This window comes from Lutjanus erythropterus, chromosome 11, assembly GCF_056507025.1.
Source record: "Lutjanus erythropterus isolate fLutEry1 chromosome 11, fLutEry1.hap2, whole genome shotgun sequence".
Taxonomy (NCBI): Eukaryota; Metazoa; Chordata; class Actinopteri; order Lutjaniformes; family Lutjanidae; genus Lutjanus; species Lutjanus erythropterus.
This window is the reverse complement of record NC_139327.1, coordinates 35,666,764-35,683,376: the sequence shown is the minus strand read 5'-3', so window position 1 is coordinate 35,683,376 and position 16,613 is coordinate 35,666,764. Positions and strand designations below refer to the sequence as shown.

At 39.4% G+C, this 16,613-nt stretch overlaps 1 long non-coding RNA gene across 2 annotated transcripts; it reads right to left on the bottom strand.

Moving 5' to 3' along the window:
• Nucleotides 1–1,836: 1,836 nt before the first annotated feature.
• On the bottom strand, nt 1,837–15,208 carry LOC146319426 (uncharacterized). 2 transcript variants are annotated; one of them, XR_014771570.1, is made up of 4 exons: nt 14,833–15,208; nt 14,300–14,598; nt 3,161–3,248; nt 1,837–2,191 (listed from the first exon to the last, which is right to left on the bottom strand). It is a non-coding gene; the product is annotated as an uncharacterized LOC146319426 (long non-coding RNA). The 2 variants fall into 2 exon arrangements; XR_014771569.1 differs by lacking the exon at nt 1,837–2,191 and having other exon boundaries at nt 2,776–3,248; nt 14,833–15,199.
• Between the last annotated feature and the right edge of the window lie 1,405 nt (nt 15,209–16,613).

Here is a 16,613-nt window from a genome sequence, read left to right as displayed (position 1 = left end):
TGCACGAGCCAATCAGAAATGATTTTTAAAAAGTGTTTTTTTTTTTTTTTTTTTTTTTTGCAGCACCCTACATGAAGAAAAGTACTGCCAGCCAGCAGAAGGAACAGCGAGGCACAAAGCAACACTGTGCATGGTTTTATAATAGTCACCTGTTATCGTCTGTCTTCTGGTGTTTCCCGATGAAGCTCAGAGACCACACAGGAAGAGATGAACGAGACCTGAAAGGGAAACAGAGAGACCTCATAGAACACATTTCTGGATAAGATTCAAATTGTCAGTCGGAGACCCCTGTGTCGACTGAGATCCTTAAAGTCGAGCACTTCTTTTTTTTGTTATTTGTCAGTCAGTGTACATTATATTAATGGGATAAAACAGACAGAAGCTTACAAAAATGTGCAGGAACAACATTTGAATGAGGATTTTTGAATAAAGGGGATTGTGAATATATTTCATATTAGCTGTCACACTTCTTAAAAAAACATGACAGCATGCAGTGGTGGTTAACTGATGAGAGACGGTGAAACATGTGGTCAGCTCTTGTTTTTTAGTTGCATCATTGTTAGGGCTGGGTACTGAAACACAGTGCCAATATGGCACCGATTCTTACACAACCAGTACCTACTAGAAACTATCAAAATGCAGAATACTGTGCCTCATTTCGGTGCCACATGCTTGAGCTGTCAATTGAAATAATCGCCCGGTGGTGTGGTCAGTACAGACGCATAACAAAACGTGCCAAGCTAACATTGATGCTGGCAGCAGGAACCCTTCTGTTAGCTTGTAGCTACTTTAAACAGGCTTAAAATACCAAGCTGAATGGTTTGAAGTGTGGATGTATTTTTGGGATGATCAATGAATGTTTAAAAACAACTGTATAAGTATCTGGCATTGGACAGTATACACCTTCCGACTCTATGCCCAGCACATCAACCGGCAATGTGGGCCTTCCTGGCACCGGCGGTGGGCCACAAAAATATAAAACACTAGATGTGATGTATCATAATGACTTTGCCTTTATATCTGACGAGGAGACCGCTGATGTTGATGACAGCAGCATTTCCTCAGGTGAGCAAATATGATCAAATTTATGTACTACTACATACTTACTAGTACTGTATCTGTTATTTGTAGGCACTGGTACTAATTTAGGAGTATTATGTACACAGGACAACAGCATGGCAGGCTGTAAAATGTACAATCCAAGTCTCTTAATCACCACCGACCACAAAATTAACTGTGATAGAAGCAGAGAAGAGCGATAGAAATGGAGCACAGGTGACGAGCTGTCAGCCAGCGTGGAGCGTGCAGGACAGGAGACACACAGTCAGCCATACCATCTTCTTCATAAACGCTGCCTTGACCACAGTCGTTGTTATATTAAAGGGTTTATAATGTATGTGGACAGAGAAAAAGTTGTTTTTTATTAACTCTCTGTGGAAATCTGTTTTCACATCACAGATGACGAAACAAGGCATGAAAACATAACTCATGTAGGCTGATATCATGCATGTCTGGGTCAAACTGATCACTAAAAGCGGATTTTAACCAGTTTGTTTTCTGTATATTATATACACTTCAGAACTACTGTGCAAGTGTACATCAGGCAAAATGCCACTTTTACTGCTCTGGAGCTAGCTATGATAAAGCCGTTGTTTTTAGCTGCAATGCTGCAAAAAACCCAAACAAAATGAACCCTCCATCGATTTGTATGTTACATTTATAGCAATTTCTGCATTGAACACTTTATTTTCCCTGTCATGACTTCATTGTGCATGCAGCACCAGCCTCAGGGAGCCGGTCAAAAGCAGATCGCTTACCATGAGGCAAAAGATGGAGTTACAGCAGTGTTCTCCACTCTTTATTTTTCTGACTTTCATTTTCTTCTTCTGTAATTTTTGGATTGCTACTACTCACACATTTACAGACAGACATTTTTCAATTTCCACTACAGTAAAAGTAAAACATCATATTGCTCTAATTCTGTTGTCCTGATGAAGCATGTGCATGGCATGTTGAAGCATGGCACCAATAGCGCCACCTTGTGGCCATCAATAAAACAGCACTATCAACACATTATTCAATTACTGCTGATTTTAGGTGGTATCATGAATCACAAATGCTTCTTGCTGTGACTCTTTCAGAGGCTGGGCTGGTGAGCAACAGCAGCAGGTGCAGCAATCACTCATATTTTCTGCAGGAAATGCAAATATTCGAATATTATTTCTTTTTCCATATGCTGCCACATATGAAAAGACTCACAATGAATATATGTATGCAGACTACTTGATTAATATAACAGCATTTGTATAAGAATGATTCTTTCCCAAGCTTTCTGATCACTGGTTGTAACTGTGATATCTCTGCAGTTCACTGTATTCACTGACTTTCCGATACCACATGTAAAGCTTGCGGGGGTTGGTGGGAGACCTAGGAGACAGTTGCTGTTGTCTCAGTCTTCTCAGAGGGCCCGTCAACATTCAGGTGAGTTTGTTCTCAAACTCAATACCTCGCACACAACATAGCAAGTGTCACTGCGTGGCCAAAAGCGATGTTCTTAAACTCTGACTTTTGTTTCCTGAGCGAGATAGCAGGAGCCAAACAGGCTCCCACACACTCATGCAATCGTTCGCCATGTTTGCTGAAACGCCCTCAGACTGACTGTGCCACTCTGGATGGATGTCGGGATGTGACGGCATGAGCTGTCAACACTGTTGTTGTTGTGCATACATTAAACTCAGATAAATAATAACTGAACCTGTGTTCTCTAAGTTATGATTTCAGGCTTTATAGGACAGGACAAGACGACGATTTTTCTGTTGGGTAAGAAAAGTTGAATTTTTCATCGGGCACTTGTGTTCATAAAACATGTATGATTATTTGGTGTGTTGTATAGTTGGCGTCTCCAAGTCCACATTGCAGCTTCAGCACAAAGAGACAAAAAAAGGAGTAAAAGTTGCCAGTACAGATGCTTGAAAAGTGTATCTACAATTCCTTTAGTGTCTATGATTTTTTAATCTTTCAGGGCATATACAGCTTCACACAAGAAACCCCTGAAACTATAATTAGCAAAAAACCCTTTCCATAGGCTGTCTAGCCTTCCCCTCAATTTTAGGCTTTCATTGGCCAAGGCTGAAGACAAGACATGCTTACAAAGGCACACCTTGAGCCTCAATAAAACTTTAAACGGCTGTCTTTCCCACCATGATGAATAATGGTTTTGTTGTCCTTGGTTGCATAGCCATCTTGTCCTAGAAAAAAAACAAAAAACGTCCAGATAGATTTATTCAAAAAACCACCAGGACACTGGTACCTGCACTCAGTCCACACAGCCAGTCCCTCTGATAAAACAGGAAATACATGCTGGAATTATGCAAGTTGAGCAGCGGGAGGAAACACTGCTTTGGTTGAGCGCTCGCCAGTGTTCAACAGAAACTACTGATTACACAGCATTTAAAGTGGTGAATAATGCTGGTTTGGATAGAGAGGCCGCTGGCACAGCTCATCGACCTGGCTAAGAGATGTCAACATGTGTCAGTGAATACAGCTTGTTTTGATGCTGCCTCTTTATTGGCAACTTCTCCCTGTTTGAGCATTTCTCCAAACAAACAAATTGATTTTTTTTCCTCAAAGTGCAACATCCTTGTGAGTGCAATAGACCTGCAGCAATAATCTAATTGTATTCTATTGGGATTTCTTCCACACCACCTATATTTAGTCCCAAAAATGTAAAAATGAAGTCTACAAGACCTACTCAAGGTTATACAGAATCTCATCTTTCCACTGTTCTTACAATTACCAAGTCTGGTTTGGCCGAAATAAACCCTCAACGCAAGAGAAACAGTGTAGAGAAATATTTTCACATCTAACTCAGTAAATTACGATTTTATTTCCAACCCACCATTAACCAAACAACCAAAGCTGGTGATTATTAGAGCAGTGGAAAGACGAGCCAAGATTTTAGCGAGTTTTATTTCATTTCTGTCAAGTTTTTGTTAAAGGGTAAGACATGTTTTACTTTAACCAGAAACAGTAACTTCATCATTGTAAAACATGTCATTCAAGCTCAACAGAAACATAAAAACTCACCAAAAACATTGTGGCGGCTGCAGACAGAGCAAGAGGAGGCAGATTCATCAGTAATGACTGCTTTTGTGTTGATATCCGTACAAACTCAGCCTCAATAACTGTGGTGGAGGCGGAGAAGGGTGATAAAGAGAAGATGGCATGACTCCAATCTGCCTGCCCAGCAGGAGAGATGCTTTGCACGCTGGGATTTTCTAACTAAACTACGGGCAGGACGCACACTTTTACATTAAAACATGAGGTGAAAAACGTTATTGTATATTAACAAACAAAAGATCAACCAAAGAGTGGAAAGTGATACACAGTACAGGCAATGAAAAGAGAGTACAACACAGCGGACTAAGTGCAGAGATGCAGTGCATGTGTACAAGGGCCTTTAGTTAGTCAGTGCCTTCTGTTAACTGTTATGGAGAAAATGGCGTCCTTGCTGGTGTCACCTTGTCCACTGTAACTCGAGCCTAAAGTTATTCAGTGCTGCATCGCCCCTTTCCTCCCTGAGAAATATTTCATCGGAAAAAAGCTAAATGTCAGTGGAGACAGGTTAGGAATTGAAAAGAAAAATGGCAGCAAATGCAAAAGTCAGTTTGCCCAAGCCTGAGCAAACAAGTCAAGTGAACTGACCCTTTAATATTAACTACTTCGCCAGAATTATAATAACTGGTGTTTACAAATATGTCTTGCTCATTTTCAGTGATGTCTGGCTGAGGTTTCTGCTGTCTAATGAGACCTTTTTTTCCACAGCAGACATTTAAAGTTGCAATAGCAGGAAAAACACACAGTTGTAACTAATTACATCAATGATAACTCTCTGTAAATTGTCGCATTTGCTGTTTGAGTCAACTAGCCATCATGCACAACACCAGGACCCCTGACTCGCCTATTTGGGAGGCAGCCATGTATATAAATTTTATTAATTACACTTGTGTTTTTCCTTCTATTACATGTCAAAATGATTGTTGTGGCCAGGTTTGAAGATAAATGTCTGAGATTTTTTGCCCCTACCTCGGGTGTGGTGCTCACAGAAATGATAAATGACACTGAAGAAACAGAACAATAACATGACTTTCCAGAAACAGTGTCCTCAGATCTGTTAATCCACAGCACTCACTGGAAATATTGCAAGTACTTTGTGCAAGTAGAAATTGCTCCTCTAAAAATTGCTCACAGTGAGGTCTGTGGATTATCCAGAATACAGGTTTCATAGACTAGTCAGCTCTCAAAAACACTAGTCATTGTAGCTATTCATCTGTGCTTTTAACTAAATTTAAGGTATTTAGAGTTGGAAGGCTTCGCAGCAGTCGTGTTGAACTGCAGTCAAACAGTATCTCATGGGCAGCATTCAGCCCAGACAAAATGTAGTAAAACATTTACTTTTTCACTGGTACAATTGATGAAGGCCCAGTTCCAGAGTAATGGGGACAGTCTTTCTTGAATCAAATGATTTCACCAAATTATTATGGATATTTAGATTCCATCTGCTGATGGAGTGTAAATTTTTCTTATTCAAGTCAAGTCACACCAATATTATTAAGATGAGCCACCATCAAAATATAAAGGGAAAAGGAACTGAGCCAGAGATGTAGGCTATGACACATTTAAGTTGACAAAATATTCTTCGGTGTACAGACTACATATTTTTAGAGTAAAAGAATGTAAGAATCAATTTCCAATGTAAGAATAGTTGAGACAAGTCAATGTTTCAAGGCAATGCACTGCAATAGATTTGTTAAGATTTTTAAGTTGATGTTGTAAAACTTAAAGTTTTCAGTTTACCGAAGAAGAAATGTTAATTACCTCAACAAAAGTTGAAGTTGATATATATATATTTGAAGTTGGTAAATCTTTTTCAAAACTCCAAGTATCTGAGTTGGGCTAAAAAAAATCTACTGCAATGCATTGCCTTGAAAGTTTGAGCTTTTCTCAACTTTTTTGTTTTTACAGTGTAGACGTACAACAATGATTAAAAAACCTGTTATTCATTTCCATGTAATGTTTTTGTTTTTTGGGAAAGCTAAAGGGAGCCACTGGAGCAGGGCTTGAGAGCCACTTGTGGCTCTGGAGCCACAGGCTGCAGACCCCTGGTCTAGACTGTGCTGAGAACCAACAACTCCTATCATGAGCCAGCAAGCACCAGGAAAAACTCTGATCGAGCAGAATCAGGCTCAGGGTGGACGTCATTCTGCTGCAACCAGCTGGGTTGAGACAGAAGAATAATAATAATAAACCAGAAGAGCTTATTGTCACAACTATGTTCTGTCATTTCCATGAACATGGTAACAACTGCACAGCAAAGTTTTTCCCAGGGATTTGATGACAATAACTGAAATGAAGAATATTACCACAAAACTCATATGAATGCCGAGTCTGTAGGCAAGGGATATAAATTTGGTAAGGGAAACGTTTATGTTTCTGTTTGCAGTCTGAGTAGAATTGACTAATTACATTTGAGTGGGCTTTGGTTTCATGTAGCAACACTCTGGCCAATATACAATCTCAGAACACACCAGCTAACCTCTTATTAGCTCTTTTAAATTTATCTGCATTCATATGCAGATATCTGTTAATGGACATTAGCCCCCAGCTCCGTTCTCATGTCTTAAATTGCTAATTGGGCTGAAATGTCTGGTGCACGGAAGAGGAAGTCTTGGCCTGGATATCCGTTATCAAAATATCTGCTGGGTACACGCCCTGGAACACTGGCCGCTGTCCCCAGAAGCTAAATCATTGTCAGCCAACAGCCAACATTAACATGAAGTTAAAGAAATGTTATATATTGTTCCCCCCAACTTTCCCTCCGTCAGCCTACCTTATCTCTCCAGAGAGGGAGCTTTAACTTACAAGGATATATATGGAGAAATGTGAACGGCACAGTCAGAACAAGAGTTTTGCCAGTCACATAAAGACTTGTAGCCCTTACCTAAAATGCAACATGTCTTGTCTTAGCGTTGCATTCTGGTCTATGGAGGCAGCTGTCAGCGTGAGGCTGTTATCTCTGCCGCTTCTATGATGGATTTCTCCCTGTATGATTGCTGAACGCCCGTGAAAATGGTAAGCCTAGAAAGAAGCCTCTCTCTTTGATACACAGGGACTGACACTGAAACCTGACATTTACTGTTGATGTTTTATATAGTTAAAGATATTTCTGCTGTCAGACGTCATTGTAGCTGCTCTGGAAATATCTTGACATGAGATCACAGTCCCCATGACTGGCCTGTTATCCACAGGAATAAAATAGAAACATTACAAAATATAAAAATGGGACCAGAAATGTAAGACATCACCAGAAGCTGCTTTGGGTGTCTTTTTTCCTTTTTTCTTTCAGCTTTTGCGTGGAATTTAAAGAATGAGCAACCTGTTCCCACTCCGAACGCGTCAAAATATGTCACTTTGGTCATTTCCCCTGTGCTTCAGACTATAATGCAGTGGATACCCCTCAACTGACATGATTTGATGTACAGTTAGAGTCAGGTGAGCGATGGAGTAAAGAGTGAGAAAGACAGCGTGGAGGAGGTGGGGGTGGATGGATGGGTCAAACATCCAACACAGGACTTTCACCAAGGAGAGTGGGGTTTGTGTGAAACAAGTTATGCCACATAACTTTAGAGATTTATTAAATACAGGTAAAGCTTACAGGTGGGCAGACAGGCAGAGCAGTCAGCAGGCAGGCAGGTCCACAGGTTTGCAGAAAGGCAGACAGGTAACAGGTCCAGGTAAAAGAAAACCAAAGCAAAAAAAAAAAAAAAAGAAACCAGAACAAATTGACAAAGGCACAAACCACCTGGGCTGGTATATGTAGTGAGTGGCTGACGAGGGAGTGAGTTGCAGGTGAGAGGATGGGCGGGGAAACTCAGGTGAGGAGACTGGAGGAGGAAGGAAGAGGAGGAAACTGCAGAAAAATCTGAGGGCACCTGGTGGACAAATTGAGAACAGCAATGAATGTCCCTGAGGAAGTGGGAATGTGGTGGGACAGGTGGACAGAGAGGCAGATTGTGACAGAGTTACTTCTAAAATGTATTCCACTAAAAATTATTGAATATGAGCCCTGAAATGTAACTAATAATGAGTCAAGTCAAATTCTACTTTTAAACCTGTAGCCTATAATCACAGATCACAGTGTGCGAACTCTGTCTTTAACATTAGACCCTCATTAGCATGACAAAAAGTTTTTTTTTTAGACATGGAGTCTTGATGCTGAAAGCAGCTTGGTTGATGGTGAGCAGAGCTGCACTGCGCCCTAATGCTGCAAACCTCTTCACCGTGTTATGCGGGTAAAATTTTAATCTTTCACACCAAAGCATTCCTGATGCTGTCCTGCTGTGAGTCTCCTCTCATGTGGTGTTTGACACGTTCACTGTCCGTACACAAATGGTTGCAATGTTTTTTTTTTCTTTACATGTTTATGGGAAACGTGCACCTCACATGTTTAGAAGTACTAACTTGACCCTGGAGCCCTCTGTGTGCAAAACTGATGCTAGAGGGTAGCCTACGGCATTACAGTTTGAAGCGCAAGGCCGCTGACCAAGCTGCCATATTTGAAGAGCTGGGAATGAGAATGTGTTGGAATAACAGTAATTAAATGTTCTGTATTGATTACTGTAATGCTCTTTTCTCTCTGACAACCTCAGCTCATTTAGGATTCTGCTAGAGTCCTAACAAATACCAAGAAAACAGAACGCATCACACCATGTGGCTCTCTTCGCTGGCTTCCAGTGTGTCGGAGAATAGAGAGTTTAAACGACTGCTGCCTGTCTGGAAATCTCACGCTGGCTTTGGTCCAAAATGCATCCCTGCTTGTCTTTTAGCATATGAACCCTCTCGGCCTCTCAGGGCATCAGTCTGCTAACTGGAGTGCAAACTGAAAATGGAGGAGCAGCATTTACTTACTGTGCACCGTGGAGCTGAAACAGACTTTCATAGGACTTTAACTAACACTGACTACATCTACAAAAATTCATTTTGAGGGGATAATTCAGATGTACTGCTGTGAATAAAGTCAGGAACGTAAAGGTATTTTAGCCACTTAAAAGAAGTGCACGCTACCACTTTACCTCGCTGTCAGACAACCTTTTCTGATGGAAAACTGTCGCTATACAAGTCAGATATCGCTCTCTCCAAATCCTTCACTGGCAAAATCAGTAATTTTACCTCATGGTACACAGGAGCTGCAGGTCTACAGCTGCCTCGATCAGTCAGTTAGTTTGTGTTATTGTATGACTTTGCCGTTTTAAGATGTTAGTTTAGATTCACACAATAGCACAAACAAACTACCTGATCAAGGCGGCGGTAGATCAGTAACTTGCATGTTCTACGAGGTAAAATGATTAATTTCAACCATGGAGTTTGGTTGGTTTGGAGAGAGTGATATTTGGCTTATATAACAGTGGTTTCCTGTCAGAAAAAGCTGTCTGGTGTCAAGGTAAAGCAGTGAAAATATGCTAAACTACACTTAAACCTATATTTATTTATTTTAGGTGAAGTGTCTAAATTCCTACACCAGTACGTTTGCTGCTTCTTCAAACCGGTGGCGTGTCGATCACCATCTACTGCAGGTAATACACTTACTAATGATGAGAACCTCATACAACCCCATATTTAATGATCTGAACCATCCCTTTAATTTTAAAATTCATCATCTGGCTCCAGACTCTATTAAAGAGCTTTTAACTCTCTACACCCGAGTAAAATCCCTAAGATCAGCTGACCAAAACCATTCGACTGCTCCACAGACCAGATAAGGATATAACACAGTATAATAATATATCATAGAATATTTATAATAATTGTGCTTGTTTTAGAATCACTATTTTACTATTTCTATATGCACTTTTATCTGTTCATCATACAGTATATCTGCCTCAAATAAAACTATGTCTAATGTTTGAATCTTATCTGTTTATATACCGTGTGTTGTTATCTTCTTTCACATAATTTTACATTATTGCTTTTATTCAAATTTACTTGATGTATGCATTTATGCCTTTCTTTCATCTTGCTTTATGTAGAGGCTCTGGCCTGCTTAATTATGTGCTCTAATGTTCCTAATTCTTGCTTTCTAAATTTTAATTTTTGTTCTGGAAATCTTTTCATGTGGAATGCACTTTATTATTAAGCTTGACCAATAATAATAATAATTCTTTATTATAAAATTGTTAATAATATTTGTATGCTGTTTTACTTTATTTCTTACCTGTTCTTAATGCATTATGTAAAGGTCTTTGTGTATATAATAATCCAGGCATGGAGGAACTGTCTCCTCTGTCTTGAAACACACAGGACTTCTGAAGCAGTGGGACTCCTCCTAAGCAGTTGGACATGAACACTGGTTTGGAGGAGCCCCACTGCAGAAGTGACCCTTTATTACAGGTTAGATAAAGCATAAATGGCTGGTACGCTCGCAGAGGGCCTGCAGATTGATTCACTCTGTGTAACCTCTGCACACCACATTGAGACAAATTACCACTGAGCAGAATCTATTCCAGTGCTGAAATGCCACTGACATGCAGCATCAGAAAAATAATATGTTAAAGCAGAAGAGAAGAAGTCCTGTTATTACCAGAGGTGCTCTCATACTGTTTGTCTGAGTGACTGATGTGTAATTAAGTGGACCGGCTGAAGTAGATTACCAGTGGAGTGTCCAGCGTGAAGAGACAAATGCATGTCATTTTGTCACTGCATGTCAGTACAGTAACGTATTTTTTTCATGTAGGAGCATTACACAACACAACCTGCTGTAACAACCTGTTGAATCCATAAACAGACAAGTGTCCTCACAGTGAAAGATGGTCATTACACTGAAAGGGATAATTCAGATTCATAATTCATCATTCATAATTTATTTGTTGTGTGTCTGGGGTTGTGTGATGTACTATCAACAGTTAGACGTAAGGGTTTCCAAAAGGTTTCTTTATTTTAATGATTTTGAAACCTAATTTTATATACTTTAATTCAACTTTGGCTGGATGGTTAATAGTCAGGGTTAGGAGGGTTACTTTAAGAATGTATTCTGATATAGTTACTAATTTCCTGTTAAAAAGGTAGTAAGTAATGTAACCTGAATACTTTCCGTTACTTTTGGTTGCAGTTGTTTAGCCTGATATGTTTCATGTTTGTTGTTGGTTTATTATAGTTTGTACAGCTCTTGTCCTTCCTTTCTTATGCTCAAATGCACGTTTAGATTATATTACCAGCGGTAATTACGCACATTTAAATGTTCTTTGTTAAATAATCTGTTCACGCTTCTGGTAAATGTCTACTAAACTGCCATGAACTTTTTCTGGGGCTTGTGTTTTTACCCACACACCATCCTGGTCACCAGCATCACCGGTAAGTTGAAAAGTCCTTGGATGGAAAATAATAACGTCCACACACTGAAGCATTTTTTCACTCAGCTTCACTCAACCTATTTGAATGTCACTCTTTAATTTAAAATTTATTTTAAAATGGTAATTCTAATTTTTAAAAATCACATTTGTACTAAATGTAACTAATCTGCTTACATCTTTTTTTCTGTAACTGTAATGGAATACAATAACTTTTTTTATGTCATAAACTCACAACATACATTTATGATTGCTTTACACAGACTAACATTTGTGTTGATGCTGCTCTCTGTTTCTCCAAACCGGAGGCGTGTTGACAGCCATGTACTGTAGGTAACACACTGACTACCCTCATACAACCAAACCTCAAAAAAAAAAAAAAAAAAAAATTATCCCTTTAAAGGTCATGCTGAATCGTGGGTCATAGTATCTGACATTTAGCTGCCAACTGTCGGTATCTGTACTGAATCCAGTGCTACATTCTTTGCATTTTGTTCTGAACTGAATTTTCACGTTTCCAGTGTCCAATTTACTGGAAATAGAAAAAAAAGAACAAATTCACAACGTTTTAGTGTCTTTTGGATATGAAAATGAAATGAATTCCCATGTCAAATGTGTGAAGACTTTACATTTCATCTCTTTGAATAGTTTTGCTGCTAGTTAGGACTCACTGGATCGCCATGGAGATATGGAGGCACATTTCTACATTGTGACCTTCAGAGTGTATGAGACATACTATGATTGCAGGCTGGTAGTAGTCATGGTTATTCTTTTTATATTTTCATCTTAATTTTAGATCACCAAGACAAGAGATGCTGCACTTTTACCACACAGCAGTGTACTGTACTGTGCTGCCCTGCACTGTATGGAGGAGGTTTAAAAGCAGCCGCTGTCAGGAGCCACAGTGTCGAGGCCACTGCTCATGGAGCACAAACCCCCGGCGTTTCTCTCATGTCTCATACATACAAATGAATACAACTTGGCAGCTCCGTTCAGGCTGGGTTGTAGTTTCTCTGTGGAAACGAGTTAAGGGTTCATTTGCAAAATGTTTTGATTTATTTTCCTTTCCTTAAAATGTTTTCTTTTTGAGCAGTCGAGGGAATATCAATCAAACTGATGCTGGTTTATTCATTCTAAGATTTTGGCTTTGATCTGTTTTTGCAAATGAACACCTCGTTTATTCTTTGAAAAAGGTCGTACAAGTCTGTTACGGAATATTTATTATATTGATAAAGACCAAGGTATTTTAATAAGCCTGAATGTGAGTGCCAAAGCACTTGAGAGAATATAAGATATCTCTGTTATCACTGATGTGACAATAAAGATTTGTGCTGTGCTGTTTTGCCCCGGGGCACAGACAAGTACAAGGATCCCCGCCCCTCCTTTACTGGAACACACCCAGACTGAAAGAGGCAAAGCTTCTCTTTATAGTCACATTGTCTGTCTGTGTCCTTTTGAACAAACCCAATTACAAAAAAAAAATTGAGTTGTTGTGTAAAACATAAATAAAACAGAAAGCAATGATTTGCAAATTCTCTCTTTTTAACCTATATTAAATTGAATACAGTATGAAGACACGACATTTAATGTTCAATTGGCACTCGTCCTGTCAAGCCTGTATCTGTGTTTCAATGCACACAAGACTGCCTGTATCCATGACAACAGCCGTCTCACATGTCACTTGCTATATTGTGAACGGACAAGAAAAGGTTGGCGTTCAAGTTTAGCCTTGAGTCAGAGGAATCAATTGTGTCTTGGAGGAGAGGAAAACCTGCCTTCTCTGGAAATTTTGGGAAGTTTTCTAGTCAATTATCAACCTATGATAAAGACAGAGGACGGTAATTAAATTTAATGCATCATCACAGGAATTGAGCAACCTTTCAATCATAATACTTTGTGTTTTTCTTGTTCCCCACCTTCATTGCCGCTCTTGTAATATAGACAAATTCCTAACCTTAGATAAGATATTTTCCTGAATGCAGGATCCGTCTTGCTGGAATAAGTAGGGACATCTGTGACACCCTCTGGATGGCAGCATGTTTCTCCTAAACCTGTACTGCACTATAGATAAAAATCAAATATCACATTTGACAAAGTACCTATTATAGATATGACTATTGGTGCTTTCACAAAATATTAACAATAGTTGAAAATATTAACAACTGATTAATCATTAGTAATGATCTCATTTTCATTTGTTTCTTTTTCCCCCTCATTTTAAGTTAAAGTTTCCCTGCCATTTCTAGACTATTGATTAATTAGAGATACATCATAATTGGTGAAATTCTCAAACAGCCATTAATCAATTAATGGTTAATCATTAACATCCCTAATTAACACAATGAGACTTTGATAAATAATCATCAAAGATCAAGTGGGTAAAGGCAAATAATTAGTAGAGAGAAAGTTCAGAAAATCACATCACTTTACTTTCATACAGCCTAATAAAACAGGATCCTCAAATAAACATGAGGAAAGCCAAGGCTGAAAAAGCTGAAACATTAAATCTTATCAGTGAGTGCTGATGATTTCATGTGCATGTTTGGATTTTTTTGGATCGGCACCCGTCATGTGCTGAAGACACTCGAGATAACCACGCCAGTTCTCTCTCTTTGAACATTAAATATGTAAAATGTACTTGCAAATCATTGCATTCAGTTTTTATGTTTTACTTGAACTGTATTGGCTGAAATCTGGTCAACAGAAGAAGCAGCTGACAGCATTTTGGTAATTAGCCAGATTTGCGATGATTGTTTTTCAGACATTATTATGCATGAAGATTGTTCCAGACAGTAACATTTTCCAATTTATTATTTAAGATTGTGCAGCTTACGTTCAGATGTGAGCATCTGTCCCATAAACCCACTTACTCTCTCGTAACAACCTGTGTGCCTTACCTGAGTTCAAACAGCTTTGATCTCAGCTGTCCAAATGAAGAGAACTACAGGAGTAAACACTCCAGTCTTCGAGTAAACAGCTCCAAGTATGGATTTTGTGGACGGGAGCCGCTGGATGAGTAGATGTGCGGTACAGTAGGTTTATACACCCGTCTCTCTGCAGGATCTCTATGCTGCTGTGGGAATCGCCAGCAAACATGATGGGAAGGCCTTCAGACTCGGCACAGCGGGGGGGCGAACAGCAGTGTGATTCATGAACTTCAAACACAAGCAGGACTAAAGCCAGGGTCTGATCAGGCCTGGCAGGGACACATGCATGGGCAAAGGTGTCAGACGTGAGCTGCATACTGGATTAAAATTCAAAAAAATAAGATACCCCTCTGTAATAACCCCCTGTCTTGCTTTGATCTTTCATGTTCTTTGTGTCTGAATTTTCCAGTGATCAATATGGTAAGATAGGTTTGTAGATTAAATATCAGGGAACGAAGGAAAGTTAAAGGGACAAGATCAAAAATACATATTTTTCTTCTTACCTGTGGTGCTATTTATCCATCTAAATTCTTCTGGTGTGAGCTGCAGAGGTTTGGAGAGATCGGCAGCAGAGATGTCTCTCCAATAAAATGGAACCAGACAGCACTCGGCTTGTGATGATCAAAGCGCGAAAGAAATACATTTGAAAAACTCAACAGCAGTGTCTCCTTCCAAAAATCATGACCCAGTTACTTGAGATAATCCACAGACCTTGCTGTGAGCAGTTTCATGCAGGAGCAACTTTCTGTACCAACAGTAACACTACACAGAAATAAGTGTGCATCCACTCGTGGGTGAGAGGCTCACGCCCGTGACCGAGAAGGACTTTACATGCCACAATGCTGTGTGTTTCTCCATGTGCTCTCCTCTGTCCAGGAAATCTCTGCAGCTGCAGTGATTGTCAGCAGCTGTTAGTCAATCTGTAATCAGTGCCTAGAGTTTACCAGCAGGGAACAAGTTGCAAACTCGGTCCAGAAGCTCACTTAGCAGACAAAAGCGTGCATGCTGCTGTAGTGTTGTGCTATTTTGCTTCCTTTTCAAGGGGCAGGGTTTTATGTGGAGTGGACTGCTCAGGGTATTCAGCCCTGTTAAGTAAGAATACAAACCATTACAAAATATTATGAACTGTGTAGGGAAGAACTGCAACTCTTCACTTTGCAGGAAGTAAGATTACCCATCAGTCATTGCTCCAAAGGAGTTTAAATTCCATAGATATTTTTATACTTTATATTAACTGTTAATTCAAAATGTACCTCATTTAAAACTGATTTAGTAATATAATGTTTATATGTTTTGTATTTTATATTTTTATTCATAACTTACATTGCCTACATTTCAATAGAATAACTTTTGTAACAAATCAATATTTGTTTTTTTTGTTTCACTCAATGTTTAGTTTCAGTCATGTAAAATTTATAGTTGCAGCAAAAGGTATCAAGGTGTGTAACATTAACAGGGTAACAAACCGGGGAAAGATGTCTGTGTTGGTGAGGTTGCAGGGTGTCCAAATGGAGGAAATGGGAAGTTTATTTCGGTGACATTCCCTGAGCAGGAAGCAGGGAGTATTGTTCGTGTAGCCTGTGGAACAGAACACAGCTTGTGTACTCGAGCCTCCCTGATAGAGCCAAACTTCCTCCCTTTTGGTGGAAGTGTGTCCCATAGTTTGTTTGTCTCATTTAGTGTCTTAAGTTTAATAAAAGTGCTTGTTTGTGCACATACTTCAGTTTTCCTCCTTGTTTCCCTCGTTATTTTTTATTGTCACACCCATAATCCCTCCGACCACCATTAGTGAGCATAATAATGAATGGCATCCTCCTCGGCTGAGCTGTAACTTCTCGTCCATGAGTAGATGCACGCTTCCTTTTGCATGGAGATATGGTTGGTGGGTTTAATACAGTAGAAATAAACATCTCAAACTCTGCAACTCATACCGTCAAGACAGTCTAGACCAGTGACAGACTCTGTCTGAAGGGCAGGGGTGAAAACAAAATAAAAAGGACACCAGCTGTATGTGATCAGACAGAAGTTTTTCTGTATTCATGGTGAAAAAGCTCCAGTTTATGTGATTCACACTACTACACTTCTGTAACAAAAACACACAGGAAACTATTCAATATTTAACTGTTTAGAGGCGCGTAGAGGTCAACTAATTTTCTACCATGTAGGGCTGCCTGGCATTTGTTTTTTTTTCATTGGAAGGTCACCCTAGGGGGCACTTTATCATGTTTTATCTACCATAGGGGCAACCAAGAGGGCACTTTTGCTTGTTTTTGTTTTTGTTTTT